General features: G+C 42.3%; 1 non-coding gene across 1 annotated transcript; it reads right to left on the bottom strand.

Moving 5' to 3' along the window:
- Nucleotides 1-17,559: 17,559 nt before the first annotated feature.
- On the bottom strand, nucleotides 17,560-17,633 carry Trnai-uau. The gene has a single exon. It is a non-coding gene; the product is annotated as a tRNA-Ile (tRNA).
- Nucleotides 17,634-19,708: the final 2,075 nt, after the last annotated feature.

The raw sequence follows: 19,708 nt of genomic DNA, 5'->3' as shown, positions 1-19,708 counted from the left end.
CGTTTGAATTTTGATATGCTGGGGAAATGTACTAAAAGGTTGGTTGATGGCATCCACATGAGTCAGCGGAAAATAAATTGGGTGGGAAGTTGCAGATCATCCTAAAAATTTTCTGTTTCGAAGCCAAACTTCAGAAACTTCCTCATCGCAGCCCATGTTACAGCCTCGAGCTCTTGGCAGCCTTTTGTGGAAAAGAGACAGGAGCTAACGCTGGTGAGGGGAATGCAGTGTGGGGCGGGTAAGATCTTAGTCAGTGGAACACAAAGTCGATCGTTATCTGCCGTTGTTAGCAGCACCTCAGGAAACGCCGGTGGCCGCGTGGGAAACAGTGGCGTAGTCCGGCAACAAGCGGGCGACAAATTGCTGGCAGGTGGTGGGGGATGTTCCGCGTTTTCGCTGAGGGTCACCTGTGACAGACCACACCATGAGTAGCAGGATTCTCAGTATGCTCATTTCCCGCAATTAGGACACAAATATTCGTTTTATAAATTCAAACACTTTCTTTTCGAGTAACGTTTTTGATTTACACAACTCTTTCGTCCTTTTGTACTGAATTTTTTCTTGAATAATACAGCTGTTCCTTTACGTACGATACTTCTAGATTCGTAACAGTTATCACTGTAATTTTCACATCAATTAAATTTTACTCATATTTACTTCACTGTCCTGCCAAAAATTTACGTTTCATCGCTAATGGTTATATAGCATGGGAGACAAACTTCCACTTCAATTACAGGCATTTGGAAATATTTGCTACCAGGTCTTTAGTCTGACATACGCGGTTCTTCCGTAATAATTGAGGAAAACATTTCACTGCTAATTTGGAAATAACTTCGAAATTATGGAGCGAAAACTGTGATGAATTAGCTCTAACACTCATTTGTTTATTTGACGTCTCTCATCTGGTTTGTGTGCGTAACTGTTACCAACATATCGTCGATCCCTTTCCATTCTTTATCATTGACCTGGATTGTATGTGAGTGTGAAGATTATATTTTTGCGTGGAATGAAAGGTTATTTTGAGTCATCACTCTTGGACTTGTTTGATGCAGACCGCCACGAATTCCTCTCTTGTGCCAAGCTCTTCAATTCATAGCAGCACTTGCGACATACGTCCTCAATTATTTGTTGCGTGTATTCCAATCTTTGTCATCCTCTACAGTTTTAACCCGCTATAGCTCTCTGTAGTACCATGGAAGTTATTCCGTTATGTCTTAACATATGTCCTATCATCCTGTCCCTTCTTCTTTTAGAGTTTTTCGTATACCCCTTACTTCCCCGATTCTGCGGAGAAACTCCTTATTACATACCTTGTCAGTCTACCAAATTTTCAACATTCTTCAGTAGCACCACACCTCAGATGTTTCCTTTCTCTTCTGCTCCGATTTTCCCACGGTCATATTTCACTACCATACAATGCTGTGCTCCAAACATACAATCTTAGACATTTCTTCCACAAATTAAGGCCTATGTTTGATATCAATTGGCTTCTCCTGGGTAAGAATTCACTTTTTGCCAGTGCAAGTCTGCTTTTGATGTCCCCCTTACTCCGTCTGTCATTGGTTATTTTGCTTTTCTTGATCACCAATCCTGATGGTCACATTCTCGCTGTTCTCATTTCTTCTACTTCTCATTACTTTCGTCTTTCTTCCATTTATTCTCAAATCACGTTCTCTACTCATTAGACTGTTCATTCCATTCAGTAATGTGTAATTCTTCTTCACTTTCACTGAAGATTACAATGTCGTTAGCGAATCTTATCACTGATATCTTTTCACCTTGAATTTTAATTCCACTTTTGAACCTTTCCCTTATTTCCGTCATTACTTCTTCAATGTAAAGATTGAAGAGCAGGGGCGAAAGACTACATCACTGTCTTACAATTGCTGTGGATATTGTTTCTTTGAATTCAAGCCCTTTCTGGTCTGTACTTAAATTTTTAATTTGGAAGGAGTGGAGATTGTCTCTGACGAAGGCGTCAAGCCAATTTTTATTTGCTTTTTTAGAACAGGTATATTTTTCGTTTATTTTTGGAGCGTTTGGGAGCTAGGGTATTCAGTCTCACTACGACAACCCTGTGTTCACTTATCCCTGTATCCCTTTTTGATGCTCTTTATTAGCTCAGGATTATTTGTTACTAAGAGGTCAAGTGTGTTTTCACAACCGTTCACTATTCGAGTGGGCTCGTGTAGTAACTGCTCAAAATAATTTTCAGAGAATGTGTTTAGCACAATTTCGGATGATGTTTTATGCTTACCTCCGGATTCGCCAACGTATCGATGGAAGACTGAAGTCACCACCAACTATAATTGTATGAATTGGGTATGCGTTTGAAATTAGACTCAAGTTTTATTTGAACATTTCAGAAACTGAATCACGAGAGTTGGGAGGCCGGTGAAAGGAACCAATTATTTTATTCCGGTCGGCAAGAGTGGCCTCTATCCATACGAACTTACAGGAACTACTTGATTCAGTTTCTCTGCACGATAAACTACCACTATCAGCAAAAAACACGACTCCACCTATCCTTTCGAGGGAACACCGTTAGATCCATCGCAAAAATTTCGGCTGAACTGATCTCCGGCTTTAGCCAACTCTCAGTGCGTATAACGATTTGAGCATCATTGCTTTTTAACAATTAGAAATAATTTGGTCATCTACAAGCTTTCTGGAACTGCACTAAAGAGAATGGAGTTGTGCAGTAGCCCTCTCTACTCTCACGGGCACTGATTAATAATAATAATAATAATAATAATAATAATAAACCCCGTGGAGGCCCGGGAAAAGAATAGGCCTCCGGTATGTTCTACCAGTCGTAAAAAGCGACGAAAAGAACAAACCACTAATAGGGCTAACCCCCCTTTTAGTGTGATTAGTTGGTTCAGGACAGAACTAAAGAAGCCTCGGACAAGCGCCGTCATGGTCGGGGACGACTCTTGAACCCTATGCCCGCCCACAATGGTAATGACACTGTTAGCCAACTGGAAAATGATTTAAATTCAAATAGAGGTGTTTTGCAGGATATGCTTCCTGCAACCACCCTAGAAGGAAAACAAAGACAGAGGATGAGATGGTCAGATGAAGTTAATCGACACCTCATGTTCTGTTATTACCAAGCAACAAACCTAGGAACCAACACAACTGGATACAGATCACGAGTATACACAACATTTATTACCAGATACTCAGAATTAAAATTTTTAACAGAACAACGACTAGCTGATCAGATCCGTGTAATAATCAAAAATAAAAGGATACCCCAGTCAGAATTAGAAAACATCAAACAACAAGTACAACAAATACTGGAACAAAATAATGTGCAATCAGAAGAAGAAGAAAATACAGTAATGGACTCAAACATCCCAGAGCAAACAAACAAAGAACAACACGCATCAATTAAACAATCAGAGGAAAACGAAATCTTAAGACAGCCACCAGAACAAGCACAAATAGAACACGAAGTGACACACATGTTAGATATAGAAGAAAAATTTCAGCTGACATATATAGAATACAAAGACACAAATACAGACATTAGACCATTCTTGCAAAGACCGCCAAATAACCCACAAGTCGAAACAACAATAAAAACTATCAACACAATCATACACAACAAAATAAATGAAAACACAACTATGGAAGAGTTACAACTACTGGTTTATATAGGAGCACTCACTACACTAAATATACACACTAGGCAGAGATCAGAACCAACCAACACACAGAAGAAACCCACAAAACCAGCATGGCAACACAGGCTACAGATCAGAATAGAAAAACTGAGAAAGGACATCGGACAGCTAACACAATTTGTAAGAAATGAAATGTCAGAAAAAAAACGAAAAAGGTTAGGTAAAATCTCACAACAAGAAGCGATAGAGCAATTGGATGAAAAGAAACAGAAATTACAAGCATTGGCCAAACGACTTAGAAGATACATAAAAAGTGAAAATAGAAGGAAACAAAACCAAACATTCAACACAAACCAAAAGAGATTTTACCAGACAATAGATAACACACACATTAAAATAGACAATCCACCAAATATAGCAGACATGGAACACTTCTGGAGCAACATATGGTCAAACCCGGTACAACATAACAGGCATGCACGGTGGATACAAGCAGAAACAGACACATACAAGATGATACCACAAATGCCTGAAGTGATAATTTTGCAACATGAAGTCACCCAAGCAATTAATTCTACTCACAATTGGAAAGCCCGTGGAAAAGATAAAATAGCAAATTTCTGGCTAAAGAAGTTCACCTCAACACATTCACATCTAACTAAATAATTTAACAGTTACATTGCAGACCCATACACATTCCCTGATACACTTACACATGGAATAACTTATCTGAAACCTAAAGATCAAGCAGACACAGCAAACCCAGCAAAATATCGCCCCATAACATGCCTACCAACAATATACAAAATATTAACTTCAGTCATTACACAGAAATTAATGACACATACAACACAGAACAAAATTATAAATGAAGAACAAAAAGGCTGCTGCAAAGGAGCACGAGGATGTAAAGAGCAACTGATAATAGATGCAGAGGTGACATATCAAGCTAAAACTAAACAAAGGTCACTACACTATGCATACATTGCTTACCAAAAAGCTTTTGATAGTGTACCCCACTCATGGTTACTACAAATATTGGAAATATACAAAGTGGATCCTAAATTGATACAGTTCCTAAACATAGTAATGAAAAATTGGAAAACCACACTTAATAACCAAACAAATCAAATAATATCACATCACAACCAATACAGATTAAGCGTGGAATATACCAAGGAGACTCATTAAGTCCTTTCTGGTTCTGCCTTGGCCTGAACCCGCTATCCAACATGCTAAATAATACAAATTATGGATACAATATTACTGGAACGTACCCACAAAAAATCACACATTTGCTATACATGGATGATCTAAAACTACTGGTAGCAACAAATCAACAACTCAACCAATTACTAAAGATAACAGAAGTATTCAGCAATGATATAAATATGGCTTTTGGAACAGACAAATGTAAGAAAAATAGCATAGTCAAGGGAAAACACACTAAACAAGAAGATTACATACTGGATAACCACAGCGACTGCATAGAAGCGATGGAAAAAACAGATGCCTATAAATATTTAGGATACAGACAAAAAATAGGAATAGATAATACAAATATTAAAGAAGAACTAAAAGAAAAATATAGACAAAGACTAACAAAAATACTGAAAACAGAATTGACAGCAAGAAACAAGACAAAAGCTATAAATACTTATGCTATACCAATATTGACCTACTCATTTGGAGTAGTGAAATGGAGTAACACAGACCTAGAAGCGCTCAATACACTTACACGATCACAATGCCACAAATATAGAATACATCACATACATTCAGCAATGGAAAGATTCACATTAAGCAGAAAGGAAGGAGGAAGGGGATTTATCGATATAAAAAACCTACATTATGGACAGGTAGACAATTTAAGAAAATTCTTTATAGAACGAGCAGAAACTAGCAAAATACACAAAGCAATCACTCATATAAATACATCGGCTACACCACTGCAACTTCATAACCACTTCTACAATCCTTTAGATCACATAACATCAACAGACACGAAGAAAATAAATTGGAAAAAGAAAACACTACATGGCAAGCACCCGTATCATCTAACACAGCCACACATCGATCAAGACGCATCCAACACATGGCTAAGAAAAGGCAATATATACAGTGAGACGGAAGGATTCATGATTGCAATACAGGATCAAACAATAAACACCAGATATTACAGCAAGCATATTATTAAAGATCCCAATACCACAACAGATAAATGCAGACTTTGCAAACAACAAATAGAAACAGTAGATCACATCACAAGCGGATGTACAATACTAGCAAATACAGAATACCCCAGAAAACATGACAATGTAGCAAAAATAATACATCAACAGCTTGCCTTACAACATAAACTTATAAAACAACACGTTCCCACATACAAGTATGCACCACAAAATGTACTGGAGAATGATGAATACAAATTATACTGGAACAGAACCATTATAACAGATAAAACAACACCACATAACAAACCTGACATCATACTCACCAATAAAAAGAAGAAATTAACACAACTAATCGAAATATCCATACCCAATACAACAAATATACAGAAGAAAACAGGAGAAAAAATTGAAAAATACATCCAACTGGCTGAGGAAGTCAAGGACATGTGGCATCAGGATAAAGTTGACATTATACCAATTATACTATCAACTACAGGAGTCATACCACACAATATCCACCAGTACATCAATGCAATACAGCTACATCCAAACTTATATATACAACTACAGAAATCTGTAATTATTGATACATGTTCAATTACCCGAAAGTTCCTAAATGCAATATAACACATACCATACAGTTAAAAGGAAGTGACGCTTGATCAAGGCCCGCGTCACTTTCCATTTTTAACCAGACTTAACGTCTGAGCAAGTAAAGAAATAATAATAATAATAATTACGGTGTGTGGCTGAGAGTATATCAAATAACACGTTGATTCTCCTCCCTAGCCAAGTGTCACACCGGTTTCCGATATGTAAATTGTACTCGAGAAATTCGGATGTCATTAAACCTCTGTGTAAGTCATAGGCGTGCGCAAAGATAGGTGGGATGGCGGAGGAGGCGGAGAAAAGGAATAATAGCTCACCTCACCCACCCTCCCTGGAATTTGGAATAAAGAGATTTTATTCATATCAGACGTAAGGTTTCTACGTTATTTTTGGTATTCAGTGAAAGCAGTTTTGGGTGAGCTCTATTCCAATGCGATGCATCATATTTCATACCTGTAAACTGGATATTTTTCTAACAGGAGTTTTCAGTAATCTCTGAGTACAAGCAATTTGGTCTTTGCTTGCCAGTAGCATTGCCGTTGTCAGGAGCATTCTGAGAAGTAAATGAGGGAACCGGTTGTTTTAAAATCTAGCACAACACAGAGATACTAATTCTCAGGACATGGGATTTTGGAAATATGACTTTCTGAAGACTGAAATGAAAAGCGTGAAGATTTTCAGTTAATGTTGTCACCATGTTGCTTCCTCGCTCGTAATTTATGATGTATTTGCGGAAGATAAATTTTCGGTGATTTTTCGTTTTTGGATTGGGTCAGTTAGCAAGAGCGTCGAGACGTGATCAGTTAAAATTGTCTGTTCACGCCGTTTGCGATAAGAGTTAAGAGTTGACCACTTCTTTGCCATTCAAGCAACTAATCTCACGGCAGAGTAGTATATTTTTATATGAGTGATTTTTGTAAATATGGCCTCAGTTGTTTAAAAGTCAGATTTTCAACACAGTTTTGGAATGCAAGTCTCCTTCAATCATTTTATAAGCCGAATTTCTACCAAGACGTTCTCACGAAAACTTTGTTTTCTAATTGTTTCGCCACATTGCACTTCGCAGAACACAGTCGGTAAAAATCAAGGCATAAAGCTTCACTTTCTTGCAGTTCACTTGTGCAAGACTTTATTTTCTTTACCTGGTTTTCTGCTTCTCTGAATTTTGTATTTTCATCAGTTTCGAAACAATGTCGTGTTTCTAGGCCGCAGGTAAGCCGTGAAAATTTGTTAGGACTTGTTTTACGTCATAATCAGGGCAATAACATCTCTCACATTAAGGTACTGCATTTCAAAATTATTGTCAGGTGCAGTTTAGGTAAAGTTGAGTTCAGATACCATCTACTTTGACAAACAGTCTTATTTTTATAGAGTAGTATTACCTTCACGTACGTATCGTTTAATATTTGGAAATTTATTTAGTCAGTTTGCGTTGATTAACGTACAATGCACTGTAATAGAACCGGTTTGACAGTTATTTTTTCAAAATTCGAATTTGTATTTCTACGTAGAGTTTTTATTCTATTAGCTTTGGGTGTTGGAACTAAGTCACGTAGTGTGACGTCAAGCATTGTAGCACTGTTCACTCCGATGCACAATACAGAATTTGCAATTCATCTTCTTAGAGTACAGTTTACGTTTTCTAAACGTTAAGTCAAATACAGTTATATAACTTCAGACATTTGGCGAATTCTTGTGTCGGATAGCGTTTAGGTAATCACACCACATGCATTGTTCAGAATCAAAATACACACACACATGAGGTTTAAGTACAGGAAACCAGTCAAGTTTAGCTTACAACAACATTCGAAACAAGTTACATAGAATCCTCATATAGTTCTAGAGGTAAAATGTAAATGTCGTGTAACTAGCACTTCCCGTCTGGTAGACCGCTCGCCGGGTGCAAGTCTTTCGATTTGACGCCCCTTCGGCGACTTGCGCGTCGATGGGGATGAAATGATGATGAATAGGACAACACAACACCCAGTCCCTGAGCGGAGAAAATGTCCGACCCAGCAGGGAATCGAACCCGGGCTCTTAGGACTGATATTCTGTCTCGCTGACCACTTTTTTTTATTTATTTATTTTTTAATTTTTTTATTTTTGGGATGGTCAGGGCGTGGTACACGCCGCACAATCAGCGGGGTCTGTTCACGGCACTGCCAGTGCGTCGAGGCCCAAACCCCCCCCCCCCCCCCACCCCTTTTTCATGGTCCCTGTTGGGTCATAGCACTAAGTGTGCAGAAATCTTAACACAATATTCCCATTCTCCGATGTAAGAAAGACAAAGAAACCTCTTCTCTGAGTAGAAACTGAACACTGATAAAAACTTAACAATTCTTCTTGAATCACACAAATACTTCGGAAGTCGAACACGAGTAATTCTGAACAAAATGTTTTGAAAAAAAAAATCGTGTAACATAGAAGTTACGGAAGCAAGGTAATAGTAAATAATAATAAGAAACCAAGTGACTTTTAATTTTCTTCTGTTCGTTCTCGTTCAGGGTGTTGTAGTGGTTCCACATATTTAACCAACACCCATTCTTTCAAAAGTTATCTTCAGCATGTTGCCGTAGTGATTCTTGTGGTTGCGATTCGCGCTGATTTTTGCATATTCACACTTCATGTAAACGCGGAATTCTATCTGGTTTTCCGACCCAAGTTTGTGGATGACATAACTAACATATTTTCCCAGTAACCAGCTAATGGTGTTGGTTTTTAATTTCGGAAAGTATGTCATGTCTGGTCTCAGGAGGAGCGATGGCGTTATATATTCCGTAGAGGATCTGGTGAGAAAGGCGATTTGTTGCCTGATCCAATTCCAGTTATGCAAATTGCCACCACAGGTGAATCTGTGGATGAGTGTATCCACCAGATTGGATTTTCCACAAAGGTGTGTGATACGTGTGTTGCTTCTGATTTCGTCACTAAGATAACTTGCTTCGAGGAAAAAGTTCCTCACAGACTGCAGACGGGCATTAATCCTTCGCACATCAATCGGTGCTTGCAGGCTATGGGGTGTCACAGCCTCAAAGAGCTTTGCGGTTATACATTGTGGAAGTTCTCTGAGTATATGGAAAGTCCGTTTGAAGACCAGAGCAGACGCCTTATTACGAATATCTACCAAACCGAGGCCCCCGTTTCTGACATGCAGTATAACGGTAGTCGCACAAACCCTGAATATGTCTCCTCGCCGTAAATAATTGGTAACAGTGGACCTGATCCCTTTCGCTACTAGTTTAGGGATTGGAAATACCTGCGCAGTGAAATACGCTTTAGACAAAACGCAGGAGTTGATGAATCTGACTTTTTGCACCAGGCCCATAGTTCGATGGATGTTCTCCATTACAGCACCTACTCAGATACTGGGGGTGGACAGTTCTAGTGGTGAATTTCCCTGATTAACCTCTCGTTTGCCCAGTTGCAGTGCTGAGTGATTGATCGCAGAGATGATACACAGTTACATACAAAATTAATATTTGTTATTCTTGCCACCAATCTGGACAAATATCTGCCGTCGCACGTGGTGTAAATTCAAGATTCTAAGATTTTATCGCCCTTGTCATTTCGTGGGCTGCGTACTGGAGGAAGAATACATCACTTGAGTCGTTCTGAACACTTCTCTCTCACTATTTCGACAGCAGGAACCTCCGTGACGTAAAGCGCGTCCCTCGTAACGTGTTTCACAGGAGTCGGGCGAGCGTGTCCGTGACGTTCTCACGCTGACTAAGGCCTGGACCCTCTGTACCTCCCGCATCCGCTGAATCCCATCGAATGACAAGTAATACTCTAGAGTGCTGAACATTTGATTGATGTTGCTGCCAACCTACAGTGTCTGGCTTGGAGAGTTATTTGTAGAAATTCCTAATGAGATATAAATCGTTCTGGAGGAGTCCTGTTGTTTTGCAGAAAATACTTTTCTTCTCGTTCTTCATCATTTTTCGGGGCTTGTGGCATGGTTTGTTAACGCTGTGTGACAACAGACCTATGATTTCGAAATTCTTTTTAATTTTATTCTATGAAGAGATGCTGTCCTTTTCACATCAAATGGCGAAAGTGCCAGACTAATGGTCTTTATTCAATCACGCCGATTCAATTCTGAACTGAGGTAAGGCCTGCGCACAAGTCACAGATTTGTCATGATGGTTGGTTGGTTGGTTTGGGGAAGGAGACCAGACAGCGTGGTCATCGGTCTCATCAGATTAGGGAAGGATGGGGAAGGAAGTCGGCCGTGCCCTTTCAGAGGAACCATCCCGGCATTTGCCTGGAGTGATTTAGGGAAATCACGGAAAACCTAAATCAGGATGACCGGACGCGGGATTGAACCGTCGTCCTTCCGAATGCGAGTCCAGTGTGTAACCACTGCGCCACCTCGCTCGGTATTTGTCATGACCGTCGCTGGTTTTGTAGGCACTAGTCCTTTCTCTGGCCTACTTCTGCAAATGCTATTATCAGTACTATACCTTCCAGCTAGAAAAGCACTGTAATGTGTTCGAAACTAGACATTCGCAGCTATGAGTTTTACGAGCGACCCACTGGGAATATGGACTCTTGCCGCATATTTTCGCGGGGACTACTGCTCCAGACGGGGTGTACACCTTCAATTCCTGCGCCTTCTGAACGAAGTAATTCGTGCCGATCTTGCGAGTACCATACGGTACGCGACCGAATAACTAATTTAAAATTAAATAGGAATAAAAGCACTAGCTCTGTCCAAAGTATAAGATCATCGATAGGAACAGAAGAAGCACAACAACGGCTGCCAAAGTCACTGCAGAACTGAATATCGCACTTGTGAACACTACCACCACCGAAACAACACGAAGCGGTTCCATAATCAGGGAACTGCAGGCCAACTGGAATTCTAAGACCACTCGTCAGTGATGCAAATGGTCATGGCCGGAAAATGTTGTGTCGAAGCCGTAAAACCTGGACTGTGGAGCAGTGGAAGAAAATAATTTGGACCGATCAGTCTCGCTGCACATGTTTCCAACTCTTCTGGCCGAGGTCATGTTCCAAGAGTGAAACATGCGCAGGTTCGATGGTGATTTGGGCAGCTGTGCCTTTGTATTCCATGGGCCCCATAGATATTCCGTAAGGTTGCATTATAGCTAAAGAATTCTGTGAACATTTTGAGTAATCAGACTGAAATGTGACAACTATCGAGGATTCGCCCTGCTTAACGTCTGCTATAAGATCCTGTCCAATTGCCTCGTACATAGAATTCAGCCAGTGGCAAAATCGGTGATTGGAGAGTACCAGGGAGGTTTCCGGCCAGGACGGTCAACAATAGATCTCATCTTCAGTCTCCGGCAGCTCACTGTGAAACTGGGTGAATATGGTAAATATTTGCATATTTTATTCGTTGATTTTAAGAAGGCCTTTGATTGCATACATCGCAAGAGCCTGCTCAACTGTTTAAGCAGAGAAACTCGTCAATCTGATAAAAAATCTGTATGAACGAAACACGTGCAAAGATGAAATTGGGAAATCGCGTAACTGAGGAGTTTGAAATTGTGACAGGACTCAGGCAAGGACATGGGTTGTCCCCTATCCTGTTCAACTTTGCCCTCGAGGAGATCGTACACGAGTGCTTCCAAGAGAACGAAGGGATTGAAATCGAAGGAGACAGACTGGCATACTTAGCATATGCAGACGACATCTGTTTACTCTCTAGGTCGGAAGAGGTGTTGGAGCAAATGACCAAAGTACTAAAGGAGGCTGTTAGCAAATTTGAGCTAAACATAAACGAAGCCAAGACAGAGAACCTCGTTATGACGCGTGGTCACTGTCAGACTGCTGATCATGTACAATCACTGCAGGTTGGGGACCAGTCCTACAAGAGAGTGCAAGAATTCAAATACCTAGGGGCACTTTTCACTGAGAACTCGTCATGTGAAGCAGAGATCAATGCCAGAATACAAGCAGAAAACCGATCTTACCACAGCCTAGCACAACTGCTTCGGTCCAAATATCTCTCCAGACAGTTCAAGATTCGACTGTACAAAACCCTGATCCAGCCTGTTCTTCTATATGGCTGTGAGACATGGAGTATCCGGAAACAGGACTTCCATAAGCTCCTTGTTTTTGAGAAAAAACTGCTTCCGAAGATCTTCGGTACGGTTCTGGGTGCAGATACAGGGGAATGGAGGATCAGATACAACCAAGAGCTTGAGGAACTATACCAGCAGCCCAACATAGCAGGAACTGTCAAAACCAAACGAATGCAGTGGGCCGCTCATGTGACCCGGATGGAGGATCACAGATGGCCTCAGAAGCTCCTGGATTTCACACCTGCAGGAAAGAGACCGCCAGGGAGACCCAAGAAGCGTTGGAGGGATGGACTCCATGAAGATTTAAACCAACTGTCAATATATGTGAAAGGATGGCGGATTGCAGCAATGGACAGAATACAGTAGAGGAGGAAACTTGAAGATGCGTGCGGTCCACTGGGCCTGATCACGTAGTAGTAGTAGGCTGATTCCGTGGTACAACGTTTGTCCCCCAATGATGATGCTATGTATCAAGAAGACTGTGCCCCTGTTCGCACGGGTCTCACCGTTTAGCACTGGTTTTGAGAGTGCAAGAATGAATTGCCACTTCTCCTGGTCACTACAATCACCGGTTCTCAACACTATTGAGCCTTTGTCGTCTGCTAAGGAGAGATGCGTGTGTGATTGGTACCAACCTCCACCATCATTACCTGAACTTCCCACTATTTCGCAGGAATAATTATACAAGACCTGCTTTAAAACTGTACATCATCTGTGTTTATCCATTCCGAACCGGATCGAAGCTGTTTTGAGTGACACCTGTTTTCCTGCTCCGTATTCGAAACGGTAATGTGTGGTGTCTTCGGTATTTTCATAATTTGCGCACTACCTGTATTTTACTGAAATTCTGCCAGCCTTTCTTCTTGTCTTCTACTCATGCACTCCAGCTGCGCAATATAGCAACAAAGCAATATTCGATTGATACCACTCCACAGAACAGATACTTTTTCAATTTTATTCTGCCGGGAACGCGATTCTGAAACATTCTTTCGCGAAATTTCAGAGAAGTTTCACAGCATTCCAGCCTGAGAAGACAGTTAATAGATCGTCACCTATGGTTCAAATGGTTCAAATGGATCTGAGCACTATGGGACTTAACATCGATGGTCATCAGTCCCCTAGAACTTAGAACTACTTAAACCTAACTAACCTAAGGACAGCACACAAAACCCAGCCATCACGAGGCAGAGAAAATCCCTGACCCCGCCGGGAATCGAACCCGGGAACCCGGGCGTGGGAAGCGAGAACGCTACCGCACGACCACGAGATGCGGGCTGATCGTCACCTATCACAAGAACAATTCCTCCCCAAAGCCTACCCACGTCACTGCAGCTATCCCTGCTCTCACAAGCCTCACTCTGGCAGGGTTTTGCATGGAAACTACTTTCATTCCTCTCGTTAACAGATCCTATCACTGTAGTTGACATTTCTCATCAGTCTTGATTCGTCGTACTTAGTTACATGGTATTTTCTTACAACGACTGTGAACGATTTAATATAACCTTGTATAAAGTTATTATCATTATTACATTTTTATGTGTATAGGCATCTGTGACCAGAGTCAGTTACCATGCTGTAAAACGAACCTACGTTTTAGCGGAAACTAAACGTGTTCTTCAACAGGGTACCTAAAAATGGTCCACGCTATATAACAAGGATACTAACTTCAAGCCGGCCGGGGTGGCCGAGCGGTTCTAGGCGCTACAGTCTGGAATCGCGCGACCGCTACGGTCGCAGGCTCGGATCCTGCCTCGGGCGTGGATGTGTGTGATGTCCTTAGGTTAGTTAGGTTTAAGTAGTTCTAAGTTCTATGGGACTGATGACCTCAGCAGTTAAGTCCCATAGTGCTCAGAGCCATTTGAACCATTTTTTTAACTAACTTCAAAAATTGGTACTGAGCTATCAAGCAATACTTGCTACACCACACACTGCTCCTTAATATTGTAGCCTCAAGCGAAAGAAAATTGTTTCCACTAACAGCTTAAGAGCAAGCCACCTGGCTGTCATAAAACAGAGTTCTTACTAAAGTAAAGCCCCCTCAATATTGTGATTACCTTTCAGTGTAAGAGGACGTCTTGCATATAGAGGGTGACTCACGTAAGACGTAATACCCCTTTTACTTCATGAACGGCTACACGAAACGCGGTTTTCGGCAAATTTTAGAACGTGGAGGGACACGTTTCTTTCTATTTGTTGATTTTTTCTTTTGCTGATATCTAAGAGATATTGAAGCGAACAGGTGTTTCTTTAAGTGGAACCGTATACTTTTTATAACGGCTTCCGATAGCTGCCAGAACTGTGTGAGGACACATCTTATTCATTCAGCACCAGAAGCTACCAACATTTCGGTAGGCGGAATTTGTTTCCCATGCCCGGCTGAAAACTCGGCGAGGGAGGGGTCAACAACCTTTACCTGTTCCTTCATTCATTAAGAGCGTGGACCGCCGAACTGGGACAAACTGCAGCAGATCAGACGAATTCGCAATTGCGCGGTTTGTTGTTCTTTATTGCATTCTTCTTCGTCTTTCATGTGTATATGTTAAGTACCGGGTGATCAGAAAGTCAGTTTAAATTTGAAAACTTAATAAACCACGGAATAATGTACATAGAGAGGTAAAAATTGACGCACATGTTTGGAATTACATGCGGTTTTATTAGAACCAAAAAAACAAAGTTCACAAAATGTCCGACAGACGGCGCTGGACAGCAAAACGTCAGTGACTGCGCTTGACAATCGTGTATAAAAGGAGTTGTAATGAGAGAGAGAACCAGATGCGCCAGCAGTCGCAGCATGTTGACGTTACTTGAAAAGTCGCTTTTAGTGAAGCTGTGTTATAAGAATGGGGAATGTACTAGTTCAGTGTCACGATCCTGTCGCCATAGGAAGGGGATTCGAACGGGTAAAGGTTCGTTGACAAATGCAGCTGTGGCGAGAATGATTTCGAAGTTCGAAGCCACGGGTTGTTTAGACGATAGACCCCGTAGTGGCCGACCGAGCACAAGGCGTAATGCTGCTGAGATATTTCAGGAAGAAATGGAGACTGTAGCGGGTTCGTCTATGCACGGGGAAATCAGCGCTCGTCCAGTCGCACGTCGTACCGGCATTCCATACACTACTGTTTGGTTGGCACTGAGGCGTACCCTCCGATGCTATCTGTACAAAATCCATCGGCATCATGAACTGTTACCTAGCGATTTAGTGAAGCGGAGGGCATTTGCGGTGTGGGCGTTTCAAAAGATGGCAGAAGATGACGATTGGTTGAGTAACGTGTTGTGGACCGACGAAGCGCATTTCACGCCCCGAGGGTCTCTCAATGCCCACAATTGCAGAATTTGGGCTACCAAAAATCCTAGAACTGTCGTGGAAACTCCATTGCACGACGAGAAAGTCACGGTGTGAGTTGTATTTACCACATCTACCGTTATCGGGCCTTTTTCTTCGAGAAAATGCGTGATTCTGGTTTTGTAACTGTTACCGTGACGGGTGAGAGGTACGCCGATTTGTTACAATATCGCATCATCCCCAGCCTGGCTGATAAACACCTGCTGGAACGTATGCAGGATGGCGCTCCACCCCATATTGCTAGACGTGTGAAAGATCTCTTGCGCGCGTCGGTTGGTGATGGTCGTGCGCTCAGCCGCCAGTTTCGTCATGCTTGACCTCCCGGGTCCCCAGACCTCAGTCCGTGCGATTATTGGCTTTGGGGTTACCTTAAGTCGCAAGTGTATCGTGATCGACGTATATCTCTAGGGATGCTGAAAGATAACATCCGACGCCAATGCCTCACCATAACTCCGGACATGCTTTACGTGCTGTTCACAACATTATTCCTCGACTACAGCTATTGTTGAGGAATGATGGAAGACATATTGAGCATTTCATGTAAAGAACATCATCTTTGCTTTGTATTACTTTGTTATGCTAATTATTGCTATTCTGATCAGATGAAGCGCCATCTGTCGGACATTTTTGAACCTTTGTATTTTTTTAGTTCTAATAAAACCCCATGTCATTCCAAGCATGTGTGTCAATTTGTACCTCTCTATCTACATTATTACGTGGTTTATTCAGTTTTCAAATTTATACTGACTTTTTGATCACCCGGTATTTTCACACAGCACTTTCTCTCCAGTTAACACATTCACACTGCTATCGCTCTGTGAGTGTTTATATTTTCCGACTAGGAGGAGAATAATTGCAGAAACTGTGGCGATATTTTCAGGCGTAATTGCGGTTTGCTTGCGGCCAACATGCCCCACTAGATCATCAGTTACGCTGGCTGTTCGTTGAAATTTTGCGAAGAGCGTACGAATGGTTTTCGCATCGGGTCCTTTTGAAAACTTCGCCTTGTTGCCGTAGGACTCTCTTCTAATCTGTGGTACTCTAGCACCAGAAAAACCCATTGTTCAATGGAGTACATGGTTTGAATCTCTTCCTTCGGTACGCTAACCTCCTTTCACGTTTCAATAGTGGAACTGATCGCTCTGGGCTTCGGATCACTATTTATACTAGGCTTTACGTATGGCGATTATTTCAAACTGCTGTATAAACTTCTTACGGCTTTCACAATAAAGATACCGTTTACTGCATTCCTCTATCGATCTTTGTTTTCGAGATATTTAATTTTGAAATCAGGGAGTCCTTCTCTGGACACCCCGTAGCTTTTACCGTACCCTTGTGTGAGAGTGTCTCGGCACCGCACAGCCTCCAGGGTCCTTGGAGTGTGATGGCCGTCGTGGCAGGAAGGAAGCCGGCAGATAGCTGGCGGGCAGGTAGAGAGTATTGTGGGCAACTCGCCTCGCCTTGCGTGTCCTGCGGAGCCCGTGCGGCGTCCGTTGGCCTTCAGGAAGAGCAGTGGTGGCCTTCCGCGAGGGAACCGCACCGACACCTCTCCAGCGGCGGGGACACCTCCGGATGCGTCGTTGGGTGTCTTATCAGGGGCCTAATACTGCTGCCGGATCCCTTAACTCTGTGAAGCATGCTGCTTTGAAAATCATATCAACTTCCCATTATTAAATGATGACTAACTGAAAACCTCAGCTGCCGACAGGTGTTGCTGATATACCTCGATGTGGACAGCTGAAAATTTGTGCCCCGACCGGGACTCGAACCCGGGATCTCCTGCTTATATGGCAGGCGCTCTATCCATCTGAGCCACCGAGGACACAAATGAATAGCGCGACTGCAGGGACTTATCCCTTGCACGCTTCCCGTGCGACTCACATTTCCAACTGTCCACAATTCTACATATGTATTGTACCTTATAGACATTTACCCACTCACTCATTACTCGCGCACGCCTTGGCGATTCCCGTAAGAAGCGTGCAGGGGATAAGTCCCTGCAGTCACGCTATTCATCTGTGTCCTCGGTGGCTCAGATTGATATAGCGTCTGCCATGTAAGCAGGAGATCCCGGGTTCGAGTCCCGGTCACGGCACACATTTTCAGCTGTAAAAGTATACGGTTCCACTTAAAGAAACACCTGTTCGCTTCAATATCTCTTAGATATCAGCACTAAAAAAATCCTCGATGTGGATCGAGGTATATCAACAACACCTGTCGGCAGCTGAGGTTTTCAGGTAGTCATCATTTATTCCAGGGAAAAGCTGCACGGTCATCAACAGTTCTTTCGAGAACAAGTTACTGTCTTCGTATATTCCCATTATTTTTCAGTGTAAACCACAGAGCTATATCTCAGTTATCACTATTCTACTGCGAAGTGTCGCTTTCTCCTTCACGGGTGAGCCAGATCGCTGGTCGATCATCAGTGATCGGCTTGTTATCTTTGGCGCGTCCCCGGGCATGAGCATCTTTGCGGTTTCGGCTGGGGCGCGCGGGACGGCGAGAGGCAGTCGGTTTGGGGCGGCCGGTGAGACTGGCGGAGTTGTGGCTCGCGCGTAAGCACATGTGTGATGTCTGTTACGCTGGGGTTGTTTGCTAATCGTGAAATTCCTGCGGCGGTTACTGGTTGCCTGGAAGGCATTTCGTATAAACTGTGCCAAGCCTCGCAGTGAGGGGGGAGTCCGGAGTTGGTGTTGGCCTAGATGTTTGTACAAATTGAGGTGCCTGAGTGTGAAGCACGGCGTGGGCCTGTCGGTTGCTTCGTCCTTCTGGCACCCACCACAAGCGGATGTTCGGCCGGAATGTCTACAGTTTGTGGTGAGCACAGTGTGAACAAGTTCTCGTAGGATGTGCTCCCAGCCTGATTCTTAGCCTGTGTTATTTGTTGGTGCCGACAACTTGTCTGTTACTGCTTCCGGGTGTCCTGTAAGATTTCACAGCAGAACTGTGTTTTTGTGGCATTCTGTGTTTCTGGCTGAGCCTCCGCGTAGAAAGGGGAAAGATTTGTGCCCCAACTGAAAAGGGGGGGGTTCGATTGGACATCTTTTGGAATTCCTTAATGCTGTAATTTAAACATATAAAAAAAATTGTTCTTTCAGAATAAGCGCCTGCTTCTTTGGGACACTGCAGTTCAAACAGGAGTGGCGTAATGTTAATGAGAATTTGTTATTCGTCAAATGAAGTGTATTTAATGTCTTGCAGTTTTCTGGGGCACGCAGCTGTGTTGTTGAACTCATTTTGAAGTGATCTGTCGGGTGAATGACTGCTCCACAGTAGTATTGGAAGGTTTTTTGGATATTTGTCAGTGGGGTGTATTGATTCAATTTTGTTTTTCTCTTTGTTTTGAATTATGGAGAATTGTTATTGGCTTAACTCGCGCTTCACGCACTAAATCAGCTGATACTGAAATTGTTTTTTTATTCCTATTTAATGTCAGGCAGTTTCAAATGTAGCTTCATTTATATTTTTGTTGTTGTTGTTGTTGTTGTTGTTGTTGTTGTGGTCTTCAGTCCTGAGACTGGTTGGATGCAGCTCTCCATGCTACTCTATCCTGTGCAGGCTTCTTCATCTCCCTGTACCTACTGCAACTTACATCCTTCTGAATCTGTTCAGTGTATTCATCTGTTGGTCTCCCTCTACGATTTTTACCCTCCACGCTGCCCTCCCATACTAAATTGGTGATCCCTTGATGCCTCAGAAAATGTCCTACAAACCGATCCCTTCTTCTAGTTAAGTTCTGCCACAAACTTCTCTTCTCCCCAATCCTATTCAGTACCTCCACATTAGTTATACGATCTACTCACCTAATCTTCAGCATTCTTCTGAAGCACCACATTTCGAAAGCTTCTATTCTCTTCTTGTCTAAACTAGTTATCGTTCATGTTTCACTTCCATACA

The sequence above is a fragment of the Schistocerca piceifrons genome, chromosome 8 (assembly GCF_021461385.2).
Source record: "Schistocerca piceifrons isolate TAMUIC-IGC-003096 chromosome 8, iqSchPice1.1, whole genome shotgun sequence".
Classification (NCBI taxonomy): domain Eukaryota; kingdom Metazoa; phylum Arthropoda; class Insecta; order Orthoptera; family Acrididae; genus Schistocerca; species Schistocerca piceifrons.
Note: the sequence above shows the minus strand (reverse complement) of the source record. Positions and strands in the feature narration are given on the sequence as shown.